This window comes from Ursus americanus, chromosome 9, assembly GCF_024610735.1.
Source record: "Ursus americanus isolate L20-20 chromosome 9, mUrsAme1.1.p, whole genome shotgun sequence".
Taxonomy (NCBI): Eukaryota; Metazoa; Chordata; class Mammalia; order Carnivora; family Ursidae; genus Ursus; species Ursus americanus.
This window is the reverse complement of record NC_142135.1, coordinates 58,664,203-58,690,893: the sequence shown is the minus strand read 5'-3', so window position 1 is coordinate 58,690,893 and position 26,691 is coordinate 58,664,203.

The window sequence follows — 26,691 nt, the reverse complement described above, 5'->3', positions numbered from 1 at the left end:
ATTCTTAGCCATTTAGCTCATTAAATATTACCTTAGTCTCATTCTATCTGTTTTCTGACTTTTTCTTCAACCCTGTCAGGCCAAGTGACCCAGGCGTGCACTGGGAGCCAGGGATGGGTAGGAGCGACAATGAAATTGGACCTCAAATGCAAGCAGGAGAAATAAGGGATTAAAGTCTTCATTAGATGTTTCCTGTGTTTTCCTGCTGGAAAGCCTCATTCTGTTCACAGGTATTCTATAGAAGAGTGACAGATTCCCATTACTATTCTTTGAACTGAGGTTTTCACCATGGGTTACGTTTAAGATTCCAGTGTCTCCCATAAAATATACTCCTGCTCTGTGTGGTGGACTCCCTGGTCAGACAACTGTGGTATAGTCAGGAGGGCGCGTTGAGTTCCCATAAGCATCTAGAGCAGGTGCAAATAGAAAAGAGGGCATATAGGCTAGGAAGGTTATCAGCTCGTTCATCTCTGCCAGCTTGGTAGTCTCTGAGTGTTACTCTTTGAGCCTCCAATACCATCAAGTATTAGGTATGTTCTAAAAGGACAGCACTATGCATCTCCTGCCCAATTTCCCCACCCACATTACTAGTCACTCACTGTTCTGGTCACTAACGTACTGGAAGCCATCCTTGATATCTGATTAGGGTTCTGTAGTCTGCTTGTGTACTGACGTCTATCCAGGATATCAGTGGTATAAAGGAATCAAGTACGTACTGAGAGTAAAAACAATAATGGTGATGGTATAGGGTGTTCCGTGCAGACAAATGAAGCCCACCAATATACCAAAACTATGGTTAGACTTACTAGCCTATTGGTAGAATAGTTAGCAATATAAATTGAATTTAAGAGCCTGCTCTTTTCATTGACACCCTGTGGTAATGATAGAGGTATGTAGGTTAGTTCAGAGTTGAAAGATTTTTCCTGAGACTTCTAGATCCTGGAGGGTAATTGAGAGCTGTGGCTAATTACTCAGTGTGGAGATCATATTAATAAATAGGCTGGCAGTTACTGGTAAAAATAGAGACCCAGTGTAGGGATAAAGCCTGCCCTCCTGGTGAATTTATATACCATCACCAGTCTGGTGTTTTGTCAATGCAAAGAGGTAAGTAAGAGAAAATCAAGGATATTATGTCACAAGGGTATGTGAAGTAGAAAGGAAATGTGATCATTTTTGAGGAAGCTGAAAATGGGCTTACATGGTTACATAACAAATAGGGTGTTGTTTCTGCTACAGTACGACCAGTGGTACAGTACAGTAGCACTGAAGCCTCCACTCGATTTATCAAGTACAATGGGCCTGAGTAGCAATCTGGGGTGGTGCCATTGCATAGTGCACATTTGAAAGGTAATTTCATCAAAGAAGCAGTCTCTAACCCTTTCCCCCATCTCCTCTATCAACCCAGAGGGCAAGTCTCCCTTGCTACATGAACTTCAAGTGTCCTCCACTTCTGTTGCCTTTGAAACATTGATTTTCCTTATAATCATATGTTCCATTTCTGACTTTTCTACTAGACTGTAGACTCCAGGAAGGCAAGGATGTGGCTTATCAACTACAAGGAACAAGGGTTACAATAATGATTATAGTTGAGTAAAGAAGGAAATGGACAAATGGCCATCGTAGCATAGCCCCTGTGCACCCCTGGAACTCGGAAAGAGACTTTAATTTGTTTCCCTTAAAGAAATAACTCAGCTGGTAGTGCTGAATAGCTTCAGGAACGTTCAAGCAGAGGATCTCTCTGTGCAATATAGGTCACCCTCTAGTTTTCCGGCTACTGGGAGGAAAAGTATATCTCCCAGTTTGCTGATACAAGATAGTAAACTTGAAAACTTTAAAATAATGATCTAAACAGATACTCCATAAAATAAGAATATGAGTGCCAATAAGCACATGAAATCATTATTTATGGGGAATTAAAATTAAAACCATATGAGATAACACTGCATGCCTACTAGAATGAATGGCTGAAATTTAAAAAGACTGACAGTACCAAGTATTGGCAAGAAAAAGGAGCAATCAGAACTCTTAAGCCTTGCTAGTGGAAATAAAAAAAAAGATAAAACCACTTTGGAAAATAGTTTGGCAGTTTCAAATAAAGATAACCATATAACTATAGTATGACTCAACAATTCCACTTATAGACCGAAGAGAAATGAAAACAGATGTCCACAAAAAGATTTATACATAATGTCTACTGCAGCTTCATTTAAAATGGAAAGAGTCCAGGTATCCATTAGTTGTTGAATAAATAAATTATGGTGTATATTACACAATGGAATACTAATCAACAATGAAAAATAACTATACACAAACATGAATGAATCTCCAAAACATTATATTGAACAAAAGAAACCTAAATGAGTACATTCTGTACGTCTCCACTTACATAGAAATGGGAATATCAGTTGTCTCTGGCCTGGGATATTGACTGAAAAGTGGCAAAGGGGAACATTATGAGATGATGGAAATGTTCTGTATCTTCATTTGGATGATGGTTACATGGGTGTATATAGAAAATGTAAATGTAAGATCTGTGCATTTTCCTGTGTATAAACTTCTAAAAATAACTTGCAAATAGGTAAACAAGAAAGATCCACTTGCCTATAACCAACTGAGTTTCCAGGTCTGTTCCAGCTCAACAGACTACAGTGGTCAAACAAATCATATTACCCCTGGATTGTGGGAATCTTCAAACCTATAAGGTACTCCTTGGTGCAAATAATTCCTATTTCCCATTAAACTAGTTGACCTCTTTTGGGACCACCCTATGAGAAAAAGTAGGTAACTATGTGCAGATGACTGAGATGTCTCAGTCAAGCTAACTTGGGTTGTGGTCAGCTCAACTAGGAATGCCATAGTGATACCTAGGAACCACACAAGGGCTTTACCTGTGTTAGGGAAAATTCTACCAGGCTATCATGGGAGAAACATGAAGAATAAACACCAGAATAGATGGGGAACTCCCTGAGCAGAAACAGTCCGAATTAAGTTCTCAGTAGAGTGTACAGAATAAGAAAGGATTTAAAGTGAAATGTTAGCAACAGGGAATTAGAAAAAAATCAAGATAAGAGTCTTGGGAACCAGTGGAAGAAATTGCCTGGCTCACAGTGGAGTGTGCTTTAAAAGTCCCCCTGTACAGGAGCTTGTGATCGAGGACAAAGCTGTTCATATCTTTGGATTGACTTGGACAGTGGCAGAGAGCCATTTTGACAAAATGTCGTCTTTTTTAAGCTGTGATTTGTATCATGCAGACATAGCTGCTGCCTGTGTTTTGTGCACACTTCAAAGCAATATTTTAAAGGGAAAGAATTATAAATGCTAGAAATCTGGAATCTCTCTTTGAAAAATAAGCTAAAAGTAATTTAAATTAAAATACACTGATTAAAACAGCCCTGTTTCAGATTTTGAGGCATGCTGTTTCTTTCTGATTATTATCTCTCAGTTACTTAATATAAACCACTCCTAGATCAAGAGAATCAGGCAGAAATTTTGTGATAAAACTCAGGAACTATTCACAAACAGCCAAAAACAGCTTCACAGATAGCCTCCTAAAGACATGTAATAAGTCTGTCATAATCAGCACATGAGCCTCAAGGAACGAGAATAAGAAACAGCTGCTTTGTAACAAATCCTAACTACAGTAGGGATTAATTCTAAAATCATGTCACATTTAGTCCATTTTCATTTGGGACAACAAGGAAAATCTTTGCCAGGCTTAGGGTAATTATGTATTTGTTGAAACAGATGAAACATAAAATGTTAATTTTATTTTTCTCTCAGATAAATATTTCTGTGGGACATGGAATCTTTTAATGTTGGAATAATCAGCGAAGAAAGGTTTTTAACAGTTATTGTGCTTTGCCCTTTCTGCTCTACTTCACTGTTTTAAATTTGGACTTAACTCATCTTGAAAATCCTTTGGTGGTAATGATGAATCTCTCTCTCTCCTTCCCTTTTTTATTTGTCTCTGAAATATATTCATTCTTAATCAAACATAATGGTACCAAAGGCATTACTACCAATGGGTATGACTCATACATAAGGGTTCTAAGGACCTGAGCTTGAATCCCAGCTCTACCATTTCCAAGCCATGTAAATTTTCAAGTTTTAAAATGGTTTTTTATGCCAGTATTTTTCATCTGTATAGTGGGAATAATAATGCTGATTTGTTCACATAGTTGCAATGAGATAATCCATGTGAAGAGATAGTATTAGCATGTGGTAAGTGCCAAGTAAATGGTAGCTATGATGGTGGTGGTAATCATGCTGAATGCTCTGGAGGTGCTTTTACACTTTCCTTGCCTATGAATCCCCTGCAGGGTAGGTATTAGAATGAATTCTGGGTCAGTAGGGTTTGATGAGTTTGATTCTGTCTAACTAACACATTCTCAGGTGATGCCCATGCTTCTGGTCTATGGACCATACTTTGAATAGCAAGGACCTCTTTCTTCTAAGGGTAGGCAATCTGGTCTGTTTTCTGATTCATTGTCAGTCATATGTTTTTGCATCTCAGTTCCTGACTCTGTGATTTAGTGAGTTTGTATCTTCCAAAAGACCAAAACAACCAGGATTGAAGTCAAGTTTTTAAATTACCCAGATGTTTGGTCTATACCATGCCAAACATTTGGATGTCATGGAAAGCAAGTATCCAAATTACTGGTTATTAATTTCTAAATCCTTGAATCAGCTATTTTTGCTCTTACATAAGGACAGACTGAGTACTTAAGACATTTTTTCCCCAATTGATATGGCCTGTTGACACTCAACTTACTCACATACAGGTCTAGGCTTATACTTAGCAGTTTGTCCCCTCTGTACCTCCACCAATGAATCAGGATTTCAAAAAGGCTTCTGAACCAAGTCTGGCTCCTCTGCCTCTGTTTCAATCAGAAATATTTCAGTCCTATTGTCCTCTGACTGTCCCACTGGGTGTATGAGGTCTTTGTGCCCTGCCACCTGCTAGACCCAAGTATCCCTAACAAGTGGAAAAAGAAAATCAGCAGGTAAATACCACCCTGTTAATCAGCCTCCTGTCTCCTCCTCACTTCTATCTGATGATGTCCTGTCTCCAGCTTCCCCACTGGTGCTCTGCCTACCTTGACCACGTCTCTGATTCTAAAACCTACAGTTTGCTATTTATCAGTGTCAGCTCTAAGCCTTCTCCAGACTTCTTGACCTCCCATTTCTCACATATTCAGTGGAATTAGTTCAGTGATGCTTTGAGCCCCAATACCAGCTGCAGACATTTATCCTGTTATATCCTGATCCTTAACACTTGTCGAGCTAGTGTTGTTCAAGGGTCTAGGCCACAGTAGATCAACTGGTGGGGATCCACAGAAGTCTACAATGTATTTTCTCTATGGAGACATCACCTGATTTTCAGTAGTTGTGGGTGGTCAGGCACAGAGCCACAGACCTTTACCCTGTGTCCTCAGCAATGTAGTATTGCAAATTTCACCAGGAAGGCAACCTTCCCCTTTTGGAGTCTGTAGCTGATACGTTGGTGAGATAGAATGAATTGACAGACATTGAGGAAACATTTTCTTGTTCATGTTTAAAAACACTGCAGTCAATGTAAAGAGCAGGGAGCCTGACATCAAATTAGACCTTGATTTGAATTTCAGCTTCGTTTTTTACCAGCTATGTGAACTTGTACAAGTTACTACATATACATACATATATATGTGCATTTATATACACATATATATTCCTTTCTTTCTTTTTCTAGCTCCTTTAGGTGTAAGGTTAGGTTGTTTATTTGAGATGTTTCTTGCTTCTTAAGGTAGGCCTGTATGGCTATACAATTCCCTCTTAGAACAGATTTTCCTGCATTCCAAAGATTTTTGAACCATTGTGTTTTCATTTTCATTTCCCTCTCTCTCTCTCTCTCTCTCTGTGTGTGTGTGTGTGTGTGTGTGTATTTAATTTCCTCTTTGATTTCTGCCCCCTTTTCTCTCTCTTGTCCTGGGATCCTTATAATGTGAATGTTATTATGCTTGATGATGTTGCCGAGTTCCCTTAATCTATTCTTGTTTTTCATTATTCTTTTTTCTTTTTGCTCTTCTGCTCATCCTGCAAGTGGCCCTTGCAGGGACTAGTGCCACTCCAAAGTGACCCCTGCCCTGAGAAGAAGGGGAGGTAACTATACACACTAGTTTGACTGCAGCCCCACTAGTCCGACCTTATAACTGGCAGTGCAGAGAGAGTACCCTGCCCATCACTGGGTTTACAGTCCTAGCAGACAGTCTGGGGGCAAGCATCTGGTCTGACTGCCACCCCTCTTCACCAACAAACTGCCCCCAGGAGGCAGCACAGGGAGAGCACCCTGTGTAGTTCAGTGTGACTGCAGCCCCGGCAAACAGGCTGAGGGTAGGCATCTGGTCTGACTTGCTGATTCCACCCAACTACAAGCCCATGGAAGCCCCAGACTGATCCCTTAATGGCACAACCAATCCCTGCCCACAACATGCAACGTGGGCCATTGCAGCACACTGGACCTCAGGCAAATGAGGCTCAGCCACAATAATAGGGTGCATGCAACCCATATAGGAGACAACTCTGCAGTGCCTGGTTCTGGTGAATGGGAGTATTGCACTGCAGGGCACCACAAGACGACTTCTTCATAAGGCTACTACTTTTAAGATGAGGAGACGTAGCTGACTTTCCTAACACATAGAAACAAACACAGAAAGTTAGACAAAATGAAGAAACAGAGGACTATATCCCAAAAGAAAGAACAGGACAAAACCACAGGAAAGAGCTAAATAAAACAGAGATAAGCAATATGCCTGATAAAGAAGCCAAAGTAATGGTCATAAAGATACTTACCGGACTTGAGAAAAGAGTGGAGGATCTCAGTGAAACCTTCAACAAAGAGATAGAAAATATTAAAAAAAGAACGAATCAGAGATGAAGAACACCATAACAAAATCAAAAATACACTAGAAAAAAATCAATAGTAGGTTAGAGAAAGCAGAAGAACAGATCAGTGAGCTGGAAGACAGAGTAATGGAAAGCAACCAAGCTGAACAATATATATATCCCTTTTAAAAATAAGATATTCTTATAGTGGAAAAAAATTTTAAGTGTATGCTAAATAACAAAAATTTTAAGTGTATGCTAAATAACAAGCCTTAAAATACTTGTGTGCTCATAACTGTGCTTCAACAATTATGAGCTCATGGCCAATCTTGTTGCATCTCTACCCCCATCCAGTCCCCTCTCTATTATTTAGAAGCAAACCTTAAGCCTCACATGAGCTCATGAATATTTCAGTATATACATCTCTGAAAGAAAAAGTCTCTTTAAAAAACTACCATAATGTCTAAACAAAGTTTAAAATTCCTTAATATGATTAATATCTAGTAAATGTTCAAATTTCTAATTATCTCATAATTTTTTACATTGTTTGAACATCCAAAAAAGATCCAAACATTGAGACTGGTTAAAAATGTCTTAGGTCTTTCATAGTTTATCTTTTTTCTCCATTACATTTCTTCCCTTGAATTTATTTATTAAAGGAACTGGGTTATCTGTGGACTTTGCCATCATTTGAATTTTACTTAATGCAGAACTGTGCTACCATTTATCAGGTTTCTTTATCCAATTACTGGTAAGTTGGTATTTGGACCCAGAAGCTTGATCATTTTGAGTACTTTACCATCAACAAGCACATAATTTCTGCTTCTCTCATTTTTGTAATATCAACAGCCATTGATGACTCAATAGTTATATCCACTAACTCATGAGGGGTTGCAAAATGGTGATACTTAAAATCTATCTCTCCTTCTTCATTTATCATCTGAAATATCTGTATAAAGAGAAACTTTCCCTCATCTGCTATTGGGTTATCCAAAGGTATAGTTTGCATTGGAAAGGCCAGTATTCAAAATAAAGAGTTGATACTTGAGAAGCATTTAACAATGATAATTTATCTTTATGAACTCATATACTTAAATGTACCTGAAATGCTTCAATCTGATTGTAATTATTACCTTCATTTATTCTCACCCATTTTTGACCAACAGGTGACTCTTCGAATTGATTCCTGTGTACTTTGACATGATTTTCATCTTCTTTTATAGCTTTGTTGCAATGTAGCATAAAAATTGACCACATCTAGTATGTACATTTCTTTCTAAGACCGAAAAATTAAAATGTCCCAGGAGTTCTGGTTCCTATAGCGGGAAATTGTATTTGGAGATTATAATCTGGGCACCAACAGTGCTTATTGCCACTGGGGTTGGTCATTATTTCTAGGTCTTTTCACTAAGCAATACAAGGAAAATATTTTAGATAGAATTCATTACAAGTTTAGATTGACATTTTAATTCATATTGAGGAGTGCAGAATTTTTATTTAACCTCTCTGATCTTAAATCTGAATCTCCTTTCCTCACGCCCAGAATCTGAATTCTAATGATGCAGAACGACAGAATTAGAATTTCAAATATTTCTCATTCGATTTATCCTCAATATATCCATAATATTCTCAGAATAATAAAAAATTTTCCACCTACCATATGATTAGTGAAAATAGTGTAAGATTTTTGTCCCTGTGGTTTAAAAAATATTTTGTTCTTTGGATATCACATATAAGAGATTTCAGCCAAATAACTGTGTTTTAAGTCACTTTGAATCTGTTTGGTTATGATACCAACTGATTTGCTTCATTTTATTTTTGTTTTTATAGATTGATTTTTCACTTTAGTTTTTTATGATTATGTAAAATACTTACATGGTCCATGTCAAATCTATAGAACAAGTCTAGTTTCTATCCCTGACTACTTTACCCTATTTCTCCCCATGGACCATGTGCAACTATTCTTTTCATTTGATGAAAATGAAATTTTCATAACAAATTACCATAAACTTATTGTCTCTAAGACAGCACAGATTTGTTTTCTACAATCATGTAGGTTAGGAGTCTCACAAGGCTCTCACTCAGCAAAACTCAAATCTGTCAGCAAGGCTGTGTGCATTTCTGGAGGCTCCATGGGAAAATCCATTTCCTTCCTTTTTGCCACAAGGATGGCTTTCAGAGGCCATCCATGTTCCTTGCCTATCAGCCATTATCCTCTACCTTCAAAGTTGCAATATTGTATCTCTCTGACCATTCTTCACTAGTCACATCCCCATCTTCTGCATCCATTTTGACCCTGGAGATTACACTGGGTTTACCTGAATAATCCAAGACAATCTCTCATCTCAACGTCCTTAATTTAATCACATCTGAAAAGTCCCTTTTGCCAAAGTCCCAAATTTTCCCTAGAAATATATTTTAGGTTCCAGGGATTAGGACTAGGATATATTTGGTGGGGAGACCATTATTTGGCCTGCCACAATTCCTTATTTTTTTTAGATGAGTAGGTGGATACAATACACATTTTCTCCACCCTGCTCTGCATTTAACAGTACATCCACTGTACAGCTGCATAGTATTAGGATATACACTAAAATATCCAATCAGCCCCTTACTACAGGACATTTGATTTCGTTTCCAGTTTTTGCTATTATGAATAGCCTACATTAATGGCCCTATGCATTTATCTTTTTGTATTTTCCACTGTACCTGTGGAATACATTCCTAAAACTGAGTTTCTTTTTTTTTTTTTGAGTACATTTATTTATTTATCAGGATGACTGTAGACAGTTTCATGTATCTTTTTTTTAATGTTTTTTTATTATATTATGTTAGTCACCATACAGTACATCCCTGGTTTTTGATGTAAAGTTCGATGATTCATTAGTTGCATATAACACCCAGTGCACCATGCAATACGTGCCCTCCTTACTACCCATCACCAGCCTATCCCATTCCCCCACCCCCCTCCCCTCTGAAGCCCTCAGTTTGTTTCCCAGAGTTCATAGTCTCTCGTGCTTCATTCCATATGGTTTCTCTCATCTATGGAACATAAGAACTAGGAAGATCAGTAGGGGAAGAAAGGGATAAAGAAAGGGCGGGTAATCAGAAGGGGGACTGAAGCCTAAAAGTGAGTTTCTTAATCAGAGTAAAAAAAGTATGTACTTCTTCTGAAACTATAAGTTTCCTTCCAAATAGTTATATCATTTTGCATCCACACCATCAATGTATGAGAGTGCTCTGACATTTGGGTATATTGTTAAACTTTTGGATTTTTGTTAATCTCAGTACACTTTTAATTTCCATTTCTCTTATGAATGATTTATGCTACTTTTCATATGATTAAGGAAAAATTTTAGCTTCACTTTCTGTGTGTTCTATGTTTGTATTTCCAACCAATTTTTCTAAAGGAGTTTCTCTTCTTTTTCTTCATTTTGAAAGCTCATTATCAATTAGGATATCCCCTGTTCTATGTTCTAAGTTGCAAACATTTTCCTAAGTTTGCTCTTATCTTTTCACTTTGCTTACTGTATCTTTCGCTAGCCAAGAATTTTTATTTTATGTAATTAAACATATCTATATTTTTCTTTATTGCTTCTGGATTTTGTGTCATCCCAAGGCCATACAGGAATTCACCTTATTTTTCTTCTAATTTTTTAAGAAAAATTTTATTTAAATATCTGAAACATTTGTTACTTATCCTAGTATAAAGTGTGAGAAGTGTATTCATATATTATCTGGTTATTCCATTTGGAAGTTCTTTAATTTCTCTGTGCCTCAGTTTTCTCAACTGTAAACTCAGTATACTAATAGCATTACCTCATAGATTTGTTGTGTAGTTTAAATGAGATAAGGTATTTGTAAAACTTAGCATGATGCTTAGCACATGGTAAGACTTAATAAATGTTGTCTGTGATGATGATGATGACAATGACATAAAAGATAATTCAGTGATTCGAATTCCTTTTTCTCATCCAAGGTCAAGTTGCTCTTGATAATTAGTATAATTCTAAATTTTTACGCTGGTGGGATGCTGTGTTTTGCCTTATTCTTAAGATGCAGTACCTAGTCTTTTTGCTTAATTTGTTAACTGGGGTACTCTTCCCAAGTCCCTGGTCTAGCCCTTGTCTGAGTACCTAAATTCTCTTCTAGGGCAAGAGTCCTCCCTGTCTAATTGCTTCCAGCCCTCATCCCTGAATGCATCAACTTCATGAAATGGTTGATTCTCCTGATGCTTACTACTCGTCTGGATTTCTGATATTGATTCCCACTCATCATCTTTTGTCTACTTGTTGGGAAATCCAAATGCTATGTTTAAAAATTGTGAGGACTCTTGATCTCCTGGCTATCAGTTGCCATTGCCTTGGAAGCCAGGTTTTGCCTGCCAACCTCCTCTTTGGTGAACATGTAATTGATTCAGTCTTTCTCATACCTTTCCATACTGAGGGTCAGGTTGAGATGTGCTGGGTTGGATCAGCCAGTTACTGGGCATGTGGTTAGAACAGGGATTGTGTTCCAATGGGCTGAGCCTAAGAGGAGGGAGATTATACTATGGGTAAAGGATGCCCCTTACCGCTTGAAAACACTTGAAAACAAAGGGTTAAAATAAACTAAATACTATAGAAGAAAACCAAAACCAAGGTAAAGGTCTGCAAAATCAAGAGTTCAAATTTATAAGAAGATGTGATTATTTCTAATACCCAATTACATGATGTGTGGCTACCTCCTGTGGCTTAGTGGTTCATGATAGAGAAGACAATCATTTTCCTTAATGTGTCTTACCTGATGACTAAGCTTGGTAAAAGCTTCACCATTCACCCTCCATGTTATATGGAATTCCTGATTCCATATAACAAGACAGGACAAATAGTGTGTTTCAGCCAGGAACTAATATCCAGCTTCTTTAAATATAGAAATGTCTTGCATAAAGTATAGGTTTACAGATCATTTGAGTAATCAGCTACCTCTGTTTTGTGATTTCAGGATTCCTTCAGAATCTCCTAACTTAAAACATTCTTTCTTTATACAGATTTCTTCTTTTTTTAATTTATTTTTTATTTTTTTAGGGAGTGAGAGAGAGCATGTGTCTGCGTGCGGGTGCGGGGGGACAGGCAGAAGGAGAGGGAGCAAAACTTAAGCAGACTCTGCATTCAGTGCCGAGGGGCTCGATCTCACAACCCTCAGATCATGATCCTGAGATCACGACCTGAGCTGAAATCAAGAGCCACCTAGGTGCCCCACACAGATCTCTTCTTAATGTGTGACTCTTCCATGTCTGTTTGCCAAATATTCATCCTACTTGAATGGTGACATCCCCATTCCTCTCCCTCCCTACTTCTATGGTCTTGATTGCTGTCAGAACAATATTGAAGATATAATTAACCCACTCTCCTAATTTAAATCCCAGTCAATGGTTCCCTTCTGCTTTCAGAATTCTTTGGCCTGATCAAAGAAATATATTTCTTCTCAATGTTTGCAGCAAATGAGATGTCACATTTATTTCTTTTTTAAATCAACTCACACCAATCTCTGAGCCTCTACTAACCAAGATTGTTGAAAAATTCTGTGTCCGTAAGTTTCCATACTTTTGGTTCATGCTTCCCACCTTGCACTGTAATAAGAGTCTAGGAACTGAAGAGTTTAGGACACATGGGAAAAGAAGTCTCTGAATATCTATCTTCCTGGTCATGCTAAAGACACTCATTGTCTAGGTCTCCATGGTCTGCGTAAGGACTAGTAACTCCATTTGCTCCACATTAAGCTTAGCCTCCAAGGCAATTGATGAGACCTTAGAGCTTGGATCTAGCCTCCACATAAACATGTTCATTTACCCCTATAGGAAATCCAGCCTGTCGGCAAAACTACAAATGATCTAGAAGTAAGACCCTACCTTCCATACAAACTTCCATCCTTCTGTCTGCCTTTTCTCTGGAAAGCCTATCTATCCCATCTACCCTAATGTCATGGAGTCAAGACCTGTGTATGTGTGTGTATGTGTATTGTATGTGCGTGTGTGTATACGTGTGTGTGTCCTCAGGGCTGCCTACTTCATCTGAATGCCAAGTCTACTCATATCTTCCCACAGGACACAGTCCCAGAATCAAAAATACGAGACTTGACTGCCTATTCTTTAAAGATAGAGGAGTAAACTACTTTTTCATATTTTAAGATAGTTTAGTCTAACAAAATAAAAATGAATAAAACAAGTACAGAGTATTTCGGCATTCGATTATTAATAGCCAATGTGTTATCAAACACAGTTGTAGGATGCATCATTACTTTAGGTGCTAAAGTAAATGTGAAGAAAGAATGCCAATTAAACTGTGAAAGAAAAAAGTCAATTAAACTGTGGCATAATGCTTTTTATCACTTAGAATTTTTTTAAGAAGATTTATTTATTCATTTGACAGAGAGAGAGAGTAGGGGGAGGGGCAGAAAGAATCTTTTAAGCAGACTCCCCATGGAATGTGAAGCCTAATGTGGGCCTTCATCTCACAACCCATGAGACCACGACCTGAGCTGAAATCAGTCCACTGAGACACCCAGGCAGCCCTATCACTTAGAATTCTTAATCTTATTTATTGCAAGAATGCTTTTAGATTTACTTGCTTCTCTAACATCAAAGGTAAGCCTTGCTGCTCTGTTCTTGTGCCTTTCTGCATAAACAATACTTTATAATTTCAACACTGAATTATGTGTAATCTTTTTAAAGATATTTTAATGGCATTAACTATACATGTTGTACACAATTCAACTGGAGCCTGGAGCAACTATGATCAAGTTTGCACATATGTTGGCAATAACAACATCCTAAATGACAGTGACTGCAAAATGCTATTATGTGAAAGATGAATGCCAAACTCAGGGATGTTAAAATGTAAAAGCATATGCATCTTAGAATTGATGGAATATAATCTATCTATCTACCTATCTATCTCTATATCTATATATTTTGTGTCTACCTCTATAGCACATTTTCCCCTTCCTTGCACCCACTATTCCAGCCACATCAAACCACCGATGGTACTCTGTATATACAAGCTATATTACCCTTTGTGCCTCTCTACATACAGTACACACTTTCTGGAAGTCCCTCATTCTCCTTCCCTTGCTTGTAAGCCCAACTTACTCATCTCTTAAATCAGAGCTTACCTATTCATTCGTTTGAGAAAATTTCACTTCCCCGCAAGCATAGTTCCCTCCCACATGCCCCCCCCTTGAATCTTGTACACATGTCTACTTCTGCACTAATACAGAGGATTGGGGATTTTCTCTGCTCTACCAGAACTTCCTAAGAGGAGTTGTATTGTTTACATTTTGATTCCCTGATGTCTTGCATGGTATTGTTATGTAATGAGCAGTAAAAAGACCTTCAATAAATGATTGGATAGTTTCCCAGATCACTGTCCTCCAACAGGAGGGATGGTTTTCACTCTAGATCAGGCCGTTAAGGACAGATGAAGGTCCTATGTAACAAGAGTAGAAAGAATCACAAGAAACTAAAGATAAATCTATAGACAACTCTTTCAACTTGCTCAAGATACACATGAGCCAATAGCATACTCTTAGGCCTGATTTCAGCAAAATTGTTTTTAATAGCTAAGCAATTACCATTCTGGGCATACTTAGTGACCAGGATTAGGAAGAAGAAAGAAGTTACAGTGTGTAGTGAAATCTTACCAGTTAAGATCTTCTGTAAAGCACAGTGTGTTTATAATTCTGATTTTCATGTATATTTTAATATCATGAGCACCTGCTTGTTGTAAAAGAATTATAAATGAACAATGCATTTCTACAAACAAAAAAATGATGTTCTGGGGCACCTGAGTGGCTCAGTCGGTTAAGCATCTGCCTTCAACTCAGGTCATGATCCCAGGGTCCTGAGATCAAGCCCTGCATTGGGCTCCTTGCTCAGCAGGAAGCCTGCTTCTCCCCCTCTGCCTGCAGCTCTGCTTCTCTGTCAAATAAATAAATAAAATCTTTTAAAAAATAAGAAAAAAATGATGTTCTTTCAACATAAGGTACATGTTTTAATGTTACTTTGCTGTTTTTAAAAAGTAGGATCAAATAAGACTTAAACAATATAAATGTGAAAGACCCCCAGTTTATAATAAATATCCTGCATGCTGTTATGAATATCAGCTGACAGACCAGTATTTATTTAAAATGTCCGTTGACTGTGTTTTATCCTCTTTTGAAAGATCCAAGATGCTTATAATATCTGCTGTTAAGTCTGGGTGTCTCTTTTAAATGGAAATTGCATAGCACAGACCTCATCCAAAGTATCTGTTTGGATGAGATAAATTAAGTACAGAAGAGTTTACATTTCTAAGCTGTTCTGTTCTGTTGGTGTGTACTAAATATGATAAGCTTAAGGAGATCCAAAGTAGATGGTATTTTTAATCTTCTGGCTATTTAAGTAGTAACTTACAGCCTGTGTTTTAGTTTCAGGCAGAAAGTAATATACAATATAGATTTAACTTCTATTTATCACCAAAATATCACATACGCTATGCTGCCTCATTAAATTTAGCATATGGGGGAAAATTGAGGAAACAATTTTTTGAGCACTGTTGGTAAGTACTTGCATGCCAAGGATGAGTTAATGTATACTATACAACTATTTTCTTTTTATGGTTTCTTTATTATATAGATGGTTAATTATATAGATAACTAAGTTGTTATATCCCTAAAATAAAGTTATTCCTAAGCATGCAGTAAACATTTCATCTGTCTCCCACTCTGATATAGGCATAGTTGAGTTGAATTTAAAAGTCATCAATTTAATACACATGTGACACCTAGGAAGTGGGAGAAATCTGCTGGTTTACTAATGTTTAAATATTGTATACCAATTACACAAAGGAACGGTTAGTATAGTATTGTTGATACTGCAAGTCTGTCTAGAGACCCATGTAGAAATGTTAGTTACATTGAAAATGTCATCATAAATCTCTGAGACTGCATAATTTTAATATGCAATTAATAAATAGCAACTATGCAAAAAAGAATTTATATTAGGGTCTAATAAATTTCTATAAAAATTAGGTATAAATGCAAAAGATAGAGTGAAATAATTCAATGAAAAAACTGCAAGCAGAGGATGGTGATAGAGAGAACCACTTCAATATATCACTATCTTCACCATTATTCTTTTGAGTTATGTTATAGATGACAAATATATACAAAGGAATGGAAAAGGGAAGTACTAACAATAATATATTACGTATTATATTATTTAATAATATATTCTATAACATAATGACACCGATAGTCTGTTCAGCCTGCTATAACAGAATACCGTAGACTGAGTGGCTTACAAATAACAGAAATTTACTTCTCACAGTTCTAGAGGCTGGAAAGTTCAAGATCAAGTCACTGGCAGATTCAGTGTCTCGTGCAAACCCATTTCCTGGTTCACAGATGCTTGCCTTTTAGCAGGAGGTGCTAGGGAGCCCTGTGGGCTCTTTTTTATATAGCACTAATTCCATTCATAAGGGCTCCACCCTCATGACCTAATCACCCCCCAAGGGCCCAGATGCTAAACATGATCTCATTGGAAATTATAATTCAACAAATGAATTTTAGGGAGACACAAACATCCAGTCCATAGCAGACACAGAGGGTTACTATGTGCTCTGGCCCAGATACCAGGTGACATGGAAGACTCCCATCTTTGAGTGGGGCCCCGAACATAAAAGGTCACTATAGCAGGTCCAGGCTGTGATATAATATGCTTTGCCATGTGGGCCATACAATTTTGGTGACCCTGTGGTGTTGGAGGTGTCATCAGTTGGAAAAGATGTAGTGTGAAGCTTTGGGCAAGCTCCAATGGGAGAATCACAACCTAAGCCATGGGTTTCAGAGCAAGGCTCTAACATCTGAAGCAAAGAAGGATATAGTTCTTGGCATATTATTGGGCCCTGTAGAGATGGGATGCTTGACCATAAGACACAAAGTGGTCATGTATCTAGAATTTGCCATTATGAGTTGGGTTCAGTCAGGCCAACCAAGTCACAAAGTAAGATGGGTCCAATGATGTATTTGTAATTAATCTAAAGCAGGACTAGAAGGCATGAGTAAACTACATGAGCAGGTGGCCCAGACCTCCTTGTAACCAATGACAAATGCACCAGTCCTCTCCCTCCATGTGAACCTATGGCCAATTGGATAGGTTCCATATAAGCTGAAAGAAGAGGAACCTTCTAAAACCTAAACTGGGTTTATAGAGGGAGTTACTAGGTATGTGGGGCAAGCTAAAAATAGATGGCAGCTATATTACATCCACATTCAGGGCTGGTCCTTAAAGACAGTGGAAAGGAAAAACATTTTTAATGGGCAGAGCTATGAGCAGTGCACCTTGTCATACACTGTTTGTAGAAGGAAGAATTGTTGAAGTGAAAATACATTCATATTTCTAGGAGGTGGCCAAGGCCTAGATCTTTGGGGATCTAGAAGGAAAAGGACCAGAATATTGAAGACAAGGAAGTCTGCGATGGAGGGATATGAATGAATGTATGGGAGTGGGTAATATGTGTGAACATTTTTGTACTGCCCATTAATGTCTTACATGGAAGAGGCACTGAAAATGTGACTGAGCCAGTTGAGGTTAGCCAACTTTCCTTATTAGCCATCCCAAATTTAGAATATGGGACACGTGAACTTAGTGGTCATAGTGTCAGAGATGAAGGTTCTATATGAGTTAAAGAGTAAAGACTCTTACTTACCAAGGCCAATCCAGTTCCTGCTGCCTCTGACTGTCCAGCCTGCCAGCAATAGAGAACAACACTTAGTCTCTGGTATGGCACTATTGATCTAGGAATCAGTTGGCCTTTGGGTGACAAGTTGACCATATCAGGCCTTTTCAGCCTGGAAGGGCAGCAGTTTGTTTTGAAGAGATAGACAGCTATTCTGGGCATGCGCTTGCTTTCCTATCTGCAAAGCCTCAGCCAGCACCACTATCTGAGGGCTACAGAGAGCCTGATGTACAAGCATGAAATCCCACACAACATAGGAGTTGACTACAACACACATTTTGCAGGAAGGGAAGTACTGCCATAACTATGGTAGTGGGCCATAACTATGGTATCTACTGGCTGTATCACATACTGCACTGTCCATAAGCAGACAACTCACAGAATGAAGGAATGATCTAGAGGTAGAACTAAGCACCAGGTTGGAGGCAACACTCTAAAAGGATGATATACCTTTAAGATGCAGTATATGCATTAAGCCAGAGACACTTATGTGGTACTGTATCTCATTAGGAAGATTATATGAGCCAGGGAACTAAGGAAGGGAAACACCATTGTTCTCAATGACTCACTGGGGAATTCTGTGCTTCTAATTTCTACAAGTCTGAGTTCTGGAGTGTTTGAGATCCTGGCCTCCAAAAGGGGTATGTTCTTTCCAGTATACAAGGATCTCATTGAATAAAGTTGTGGCTAAGGACAAAGTACTCTGGAATTTTTGTGCCCAGGGATGAGTAAAGGAGTAGATGCATCACCATACTGTTACCCTACTCAGCAGGAAAATGTTTGCTCTGCTTTTATACAATGTGGACAGGAAGAATATGTGTGGAATGTAGGTGGTCCACTTGAAGAAGGTCCACATATCCTGGTACTTCTTTGCCCCATTGTAATTATATAGGGACACAGGCAGCGGCCATTGCCTAAGAAGAATATGATTATCAAGTATTCAGACTCACTTCCCCCATCCCCATGTATGGAGATTTTGGTCACACCACCTATAATAGGGGATTTATAATGGATAATGGATGAAGGAGAAGAAGACAGCTAATTCCAGACCCAACATCAATCACAGCAAAAAAAGAGATAAAATTGGTTACACTAACTTTCCTCTTCTGAGTGTTCCCTCAAGGAGAGAGGCCCACAGGAATCATGAAGGAACTGCTCTCCAACCCTGCATGGAGTAGATCTGTGTGGTACAAGAAAGTGACTCTGGCAACAATGAAAATGCACATCTCGGATCTCCAGCTGTAGGCAAAGTAATTGACCGATGGCCCAGCAGCTGCACTTTGAAATCTACCATCATTGTCTCACCAAGGCCATATTTCCCATGGCAGAGTGCAGTAGGTTATTAAGGTTACTTCCTGTTTCTGGAAGATGTGAGATCCCTCTGATTGATGACTTTGACTCAGGACGCCCCATTGTGCCTTGTCAAACTTTCTTCAAACTTCACTTCAATCTAAGTGGCTTCCACATCACCTTCCTTCCTCCCTTCTCTTCTCCATGGGGGCCTTATCAGCATTGCAGTCTGATGGCTCTCCCTGCATTCCTTGCTCATCTTTCTTTACAAGCATTTTCCCTAATAAACCCCCTGTACATCTAATTCTGTCTTGATGTCTGCTTTTTGGAGGACTCAAATGAACAAAGACTCTATTTAATATTAAACTTAATAGAAGCAGAATTTCTAAAAATGAAAAAGATAACATTTTAAATTAAAATCTCAGCAGATGGCTTAAATGACAGATTAGACATGGCTAAAAAGAGAATTAGTGTCCAGGAAGCTATGTCTAAAGCAATGCACGTGGTGAGGCACACAGCACCAAGAGATGAAAAATACAAGAAAAAGTATAAGAGACATAAAGACTAGAATGAGAAAGGAAAGGAGAATATGTATCTAATTAGAATTCCAGAGAGAGATAATAGAGAAAATGAAGAAAAGGTAGTATTTGAAGAAGTCATTGATAATTTTCAAAATTTATAAAAGATATAAATTTTCAGATTGAGAAGATACAATAATCCAAACAAAATAAATAAAAATAATTCTGTACTGCACACTTTGTAGTCAAAAAGAATACTAAGACACAACTTAAAGTATTTTTAAAAAGCAACAGAGAAAAGGATAGTCAGATGAACAGCTGAGTTCTCACCAGCAACAAAAAAAGCAAAAGAACAACATAATAATATTTTACAAGCACTGAAAGAAAAAGACTTCAACATAGATTTTATAGTCAGTAAGATCACCTTTGAATAACAAGTATAAAATTAAATCACTATCACAGAAACAAAAACTAAGAGTACTTACACTTTGAGATCATCTTTAAAAAACCTTCTAAAATATTTATTTTAAGCCAAAGGAAATGATCCCAAATGCAAAGTCTAAAAATCAAGAAAAAATGGTGGGCAAAGAAAATGGCAAAGATATGTGCAAATCTAAACAAAGATTTTATTTATTTATTTAAAAGAGAGAGAAAGCAAGCGGGGGAACAGAGAGACAATGACTTTGCTTAGCGCAGAGGCTGTGGTGAGGCTGGATCCCACGACCCTGAGATCAGGACCTGAGCTGAAATCTCAAGTCAGAAGCTCAAAGGATTGAGCCACCCAGGTGCCCCTAAACAAACACTGACTGTATGTTTAAGAACAAATTGTGGAAATGGGGTTAAAAATGCAAGAGAACCAAAAGACTTACACAATGACATGTATGCTGGATGTAGGTGGGTGATCAAGCTAATTCATTTTAAAATCCTTGTACTATTTGGTAGGAAGATAAAAGTTTTGATTAATTCTATACTTCAGTAAGTATTCATGTTAGAATTTGAAGAGTAGCCACTGTGGGGAAAATGTAATAGACTGTGACACTTCCTTACTATTATAAAGAAAATATGGAATAAAAAAATTAAAAACTCAATCTGCATCAGAGAGATTTTTTTAAAAGAAAGAAAAGTAGAATTAATGCATACAAAAAGACGTCAGTAGAAACAAACCCAAATATATCAGTAATTACAAGATATTATTTTGAGATATACGTGCTTGTTATAAAACTATGAAAGAAAACAAGGGAACAGAGAAAAATTTCACAATAATGTGTCTTTGGGAATGACGATGTTGTGTCCTATTATGTAACCGTGCACAAAGAGCTTCAGATGATACGGGCAATGTTCTTTTTCTTGAGGTGGCTGGCTAACGGATGCAGAGATATTTCTCTCCCTCCCTCTTTCAGTCTCATTATATACAAATATACACATACAGATCACACTTATCTTCATGTGTTTCAAAAAATCCCATAACAAATTTTAAAAGAGAAAAAGCTACAAATTAGAGAAGAGTCAGAGAAAAATAATCATGGCAGGATTACTAGAACATGGGCATTTCATTTTATGAGGAAAACATTCAAAATTAGTGGAAAAAATATGATGATACTTCAATTCTTTTATTGTTCAAAATCCATCTGAATTACTTGAAAACCACATGTCTGAAGAACTCATTAACATACAATGTTCTCCTCTTTTCTCATTAACCTGAAGTTCAGAATTAATACAATGGTGGCTGAGTTAGAATGGCAAAAATAGACAAGGCAAGAAACAACAATTGTTGGAGAGGATGTGGAGAAAGGGGATCCCTCCTACATTGTTGGTGGGAATGCAAGTTGGTACAGCCACTCTGGAAAACCGTGTGGAGGTCCCTTAAAAAGTTAAAAATTGAGCTACCCTATGACCCAGCCATTGCACTACTGGGTGTTTACCCCAAAGATACAGACGTAGTGAAGAGAAGGGCCATATGCACCCCAATGTTCATAGCAGCAATGTCCACAATAGCTAAATCGTGGAAGGAGCCGAGATGCCCTGCAACAGATGACTGGATTAAGAAGTTGTGGTCCATATATACAATGGAATATTACTCAGCAATCAGAAAGAATGAGTTCTCAACATTTGCTACGACATGGACGGCACTGGAGGAGATAATGCTTAGTGAAATAAGTCAAGCAGAGAAAGACAACTATCATATGATTTCTCTCATCTATGGAACATAAGAACTAGAATGATCAGTAGGGGAAGAAAGGGATAAAGAAAGGGGGGGTAATCAGAAGGGGGAATGAAACATGAGAGACTATGGACTATGAGAAACAAACTGAGGGCTACAGAGGGGAGGGGGGTGGGGGAATGGGATAGACCGGTGATGGGTAGTAAGGAGGGCACATATTGCATGGTGCACTGGGTGTTATACACAACTAATGAATCATCGAGCCTTACATCGAAAACCGGGGATGTACTGTATGGTGACTAACATAATATAATAAAAAATCATTATTAATAAAAAAAAAATAAAAAAAAATACAATGGTGGCTGGCGGGCTATGGAGCAAGTGAAAACAAATTCAAATATTGAAACTGAGAAGTGCAAATGCTTAGTGACAGAAAGTCATTTAGGTGAGCCATAAAGTGTTTCATTAACTTTTTAAGATAATCATCCAAAAAATAAATACATAGAATTAAGATATGATCATGGAAAACTTGCAAACCTCCCAAATGAGTTACATGGACCTCAGCTGAAAATTTTTAAACTGATAGATCTTTGTTGAAATTGAATAATCATTTTGTAAAATGCTGGAGGAACAGTGCTAGACAATGGTTAAACAATTTTCCTGGTAAATTCCAAGAGATCTACCAAGTGGAAAGCTTCACTTTCTGTTCTATACTTTTTTACTGAAGGCAAAAGATATTTCCTTCCTGGGGCAATAATAGCTCTCATGGTATACGCATTAATCTGAGAACTCAGAAACTTTGAGGATTCTGAATGCTAATCGCTGTGGGTGTAAAACAAAGTAATTTATGTGTCATAGCTAATTAAGATTACAGTATTTCAAGGCACTTAAAATTCAAGTTCAAAGAAATTTTAGTGCTTTGGTCTGAGAGGTGGTGTCAAAGAGCCCTTGAGAGGGCTTCCTGCCTACAGCAATAGGCATGCAGTAGCTCATTCACCATATCCTATAATTAAAATAGAGTAACAGTCACTCTTCTTTGGGTACTAAAATTTGTTCAAAAATGTAGTCATCATCTGCTACAATTTTATTTAAAAATGAAAAGTTTTGCGGTGCTAGTTTTGTTGTATTTTCGTTAGGAAATGCCTTTGATTGATGTAAGCTGTACTTCTGATATAGATGACATATGAAATTACAAGCAGAAAGGAAGAGAAGGCAACCACACAGGGAAATGGTGCAGCTCTATGGCCTGAGTGGAGGGCATTCATTTCTGTGATCTAACGCTTCTACTCTGAAGTGGTGAATACACCATGACAATGTGAACACATGTGCTCGAAGGGCTAGGTACAAGGATACTTACAGCAGTAATATGCATAATAGTAAAAAAACTGGAAATGACAAAAATGTCCGCTGACACTACAATGGTTAAATAGATGTGCATTTTCATATAATGGAGAATTACACAACATTGGGAATGAACAAATGACAATTACATGCAAAATGAATTCCACAAACAATCCTGAGAGAAAGACACCAAATACCAAATAATATTTTGTATGATTTCATTTATATTAAATTTAAAATAGGCAGACTAATCCACAATGCTGGAAGTAAGGCTAATGGGTTATGTTCAGGGACAGAAGACTGATTGAGCTGGCAGGAAGTGTTCTAATAGGGTGGCAGGGTTGTATTTCTTGACCAAGACTTAGTGAGTATTCGTGGTTGTGCTCCTTAGACATTTTAAATTTCACTTGTGAAATGGAATTATGTCTACCTCAAGAGGTCACTGTAAGGATTAAATAACTATGTAAAGTGATGCACATCTGTTATCTGCTCAGACCATTGTAATTGTCATTGCTATTATTATCAGTGTTATGCTGTGCATACAATATGTTTGAAAATTTATATAGTTAACCACGATCTTTGAAGTGCTTTAATTGAATCTCCATTTGGTATTACACAATTCTAAAACACTGAGGTATTTCCTGGAAATACCTATGAAACGAGCTGCTTCATGATTGTAAGGCTGTTGTTGAGGGCACTGTTTATTTATTTTTATTTATTATTTTTATTTTATTTTTTTATAATAATTTTAGTATATTATGTTAGTCACCATACAGTATATCCCTAGTTTTTGATGTAAAGTTCCATGATTCATTACTTGTGTATAACACCCAGTGCACCATGCAATACGTGCCCTCCTTACTACCCATCTCAATCTGGTTTCTCTTCAGATCGTATAAATCTTTCGCTTTATTTTTATTTTTTATAATAATTTTTTATTATGTTAGTCACCATACAGTATATCCTTAGTTTTTGATGTAATGTTCCATGATTCATTGTTTGTGTATAACACCCAGTGCTCCATGCAATACGTGCCCTCCTTAATACCCATCACCGGTCTATCCCAATCCCCCACCCCCCTCCCCTCTGAAGCCCTCAGTTTGTTTCCCAGAGTCCATAGTCTTTCATGGTTCATTCCCCCTTCTGTTTACCACCCCCCCTTCATTCTTCCCTTCCTTCTCCTACTGATCTTCCTGCTATTTCTTATGTTCCATAAATGAGTGAAACCATATGACAATTGTCTTTCTCTGCTTATTATAGTACGTGTGTGCTCTTGGTAAGGACCTACAGAAGAAATTTCTTTCCGATCTCAATAGGAAAATAGTTGTACTTCTCCTGAGCAACAGATTCTGATTGTGTCTAAATTTGATCTTTTTTTTTTTTAATAGAACTGTTGAATCATTATATTGTACTAAATTTGATCTTACACATATTATGAATCTGGTAAATAAACATATCTCTCTTCTTAACTTTCTATTTGGATCCTGAAAATTTCAGACTGAAATCTGTGCTCTAACTTTATCAAATGAATAGAGACAACATATATTTGCTGGATAAATTCCATTTTCCTTAGTTACTGGTTCTTATTTAATTTTTATACAAGCTATCTTAAATCCTTTTTGGAGTCAGAGGAAGATATAAATAAATGAAGAGCCAACAAATGACATCATGTTGAATTCAGTTATGGAAATATCTGCCAAGACACTGGTAATTAACATAGTTGACACTCCGTTAAAAATGTGTTGAATAAATTACTACAAGAATGAGTTGGCATTTGGGGATGATTTCATAAAGTGGAGGAAATGTCTTTAAAAGCAAGGTTTTGGAAAAATAAAAGCCTGTGGTATGAACAATGGACTGGAAGGAACTGAAAAGGAGAGATAGTAAGAACGAGAATGGAGTTAAAAGCCTGGATGGCACTGTGATGAACAGAACATCCAACACAGAGCCCTCGAGAAGTACTGAGCAGTGTTTGTTGATGATAGTTATGGGGGACCACGGACCATGGTAATAGCAGTGAAAATGGAGAATAAGGGGGAAATCCAAGTGGAAGAATAGTCCTGGTGACAAACTATACAGAAAGTACAAAAAAAATCAGCAATCGGTAGTGAATTCAAGATTGTTTTGGGCTTAGAAAAAGTGTGAGAGTTTGAAGATCAGCAGGCTAAAGAATAGGTCTTCAAGCAGTTTATAAGATGCACGTAGCTATCTAGGAAACTAATTCACTTCTCCAGTATAAATCATTTACAAATTAAGACTTTGTGAATTCTGACAATTCAGGCTTCATATTTCATACATTAAATCACTGGAATGTAAGATTGCTCTTTTGGATTGGGTATAAGCAAAGACCAGGTCAGGCAGGACTGACTAATGGATGGGGCAGAAGGAAAAAAAAAAATTCCATACAATTTTAGTAATTTAAAAACAAGGCAAAATATAAAAGCATGGCTTATTTTAGAAAAATCAATAAAACCATTATTGAAATGATCTATATACATACATTAATTTATCCAAAACTATATGTTAGAATAAAATACATGCAAGACACAATGGTGGACAAGATGGGCATGGAATTTGGCTTATCAAAGTTTTTATTTTGGGAAGACAAGCATGTATATATATATATATATATATATATATATATATGGCTATGTGTGTGTATATATTTATACACACATGGAAATATATATAATTTACATATATAATTTTTATATATGAAAATAATTAATAATTTCTAGGAAAGTATTTAAAGTTACTGATAAAATGGCTTCCTTTCTCTCTAATGCCTTAAGAAAATATTTCCCACAAAAATACAAGTTGCTGTCTCTTCACAACTTTTTTGTGTGGATTTAGAATCACATTACTATTCACAAAGCGGCATTACTAAAATAATGAAGACTTCTTCCTTATTGATTTTTCTGAAAACTGCCTTCCTTATTTCATCTACACTTCATCTATAATTGATAAATTATACAAGGGGGGAATTGATAAATTTTACAAGGGGGGAATATATCTTGAATATGAAGTGTTATTACTGTTGACAGCCCAATAAAAGAGACACAATGGAAGAATTTATGGGAGTTCTTGAAATTGGCTGAAGCAATTTTCAACACACTGTATTTCATTCTTGGACAAAACTGAAGCTATATTTCTTATACCTTTTTTTTTTAGAAGTCAACATAACAGGCAGTAGGTACTTTTCCAAAATATACTCGGCATTATCCAATTCCATTAACTTTTAAAACTAAAGTATTTGAGTATTGAGACTTCTAATTGGGATGTCTAGCCACTGAATAATTCTAATAGGATTATTCTACAGAGTATGAGCCTGACAATAAACATTCCATAGTTGCTTAAATGCCTTATGTTTCAAGCTGCCGGCGGAGGTTACCTGGTTGTTATACCCTACTTGGGTACCATGTGTTTGCTGGGCAAACAAGGAAACTTTACCTAAATGACCTTGAGACATCCATCATCTGCTTCACTTTTCAGTTTCCCCACCTTCCATTTGATTTTTGCATCTTTTTTTCCCCTATAGGGCAGGGTTCTCAGAAAAAGCTGGAGTCATTTCCCTTAGCCTTAACAACAAAGGAAACCTTATTTTTCCTTTGCTTGAAACACGTGTATCAATCCTTTCATTAAGCACTTCTGAGGGGCCAGGGCAAGAACTACAGTCTGAAGTACAGATTTTGAGGATATATTCTTAAGTACATTATCTTCACACTGAAGGTGAAAAAGCCAAGTTTAAGTGAATCTTCCAGAG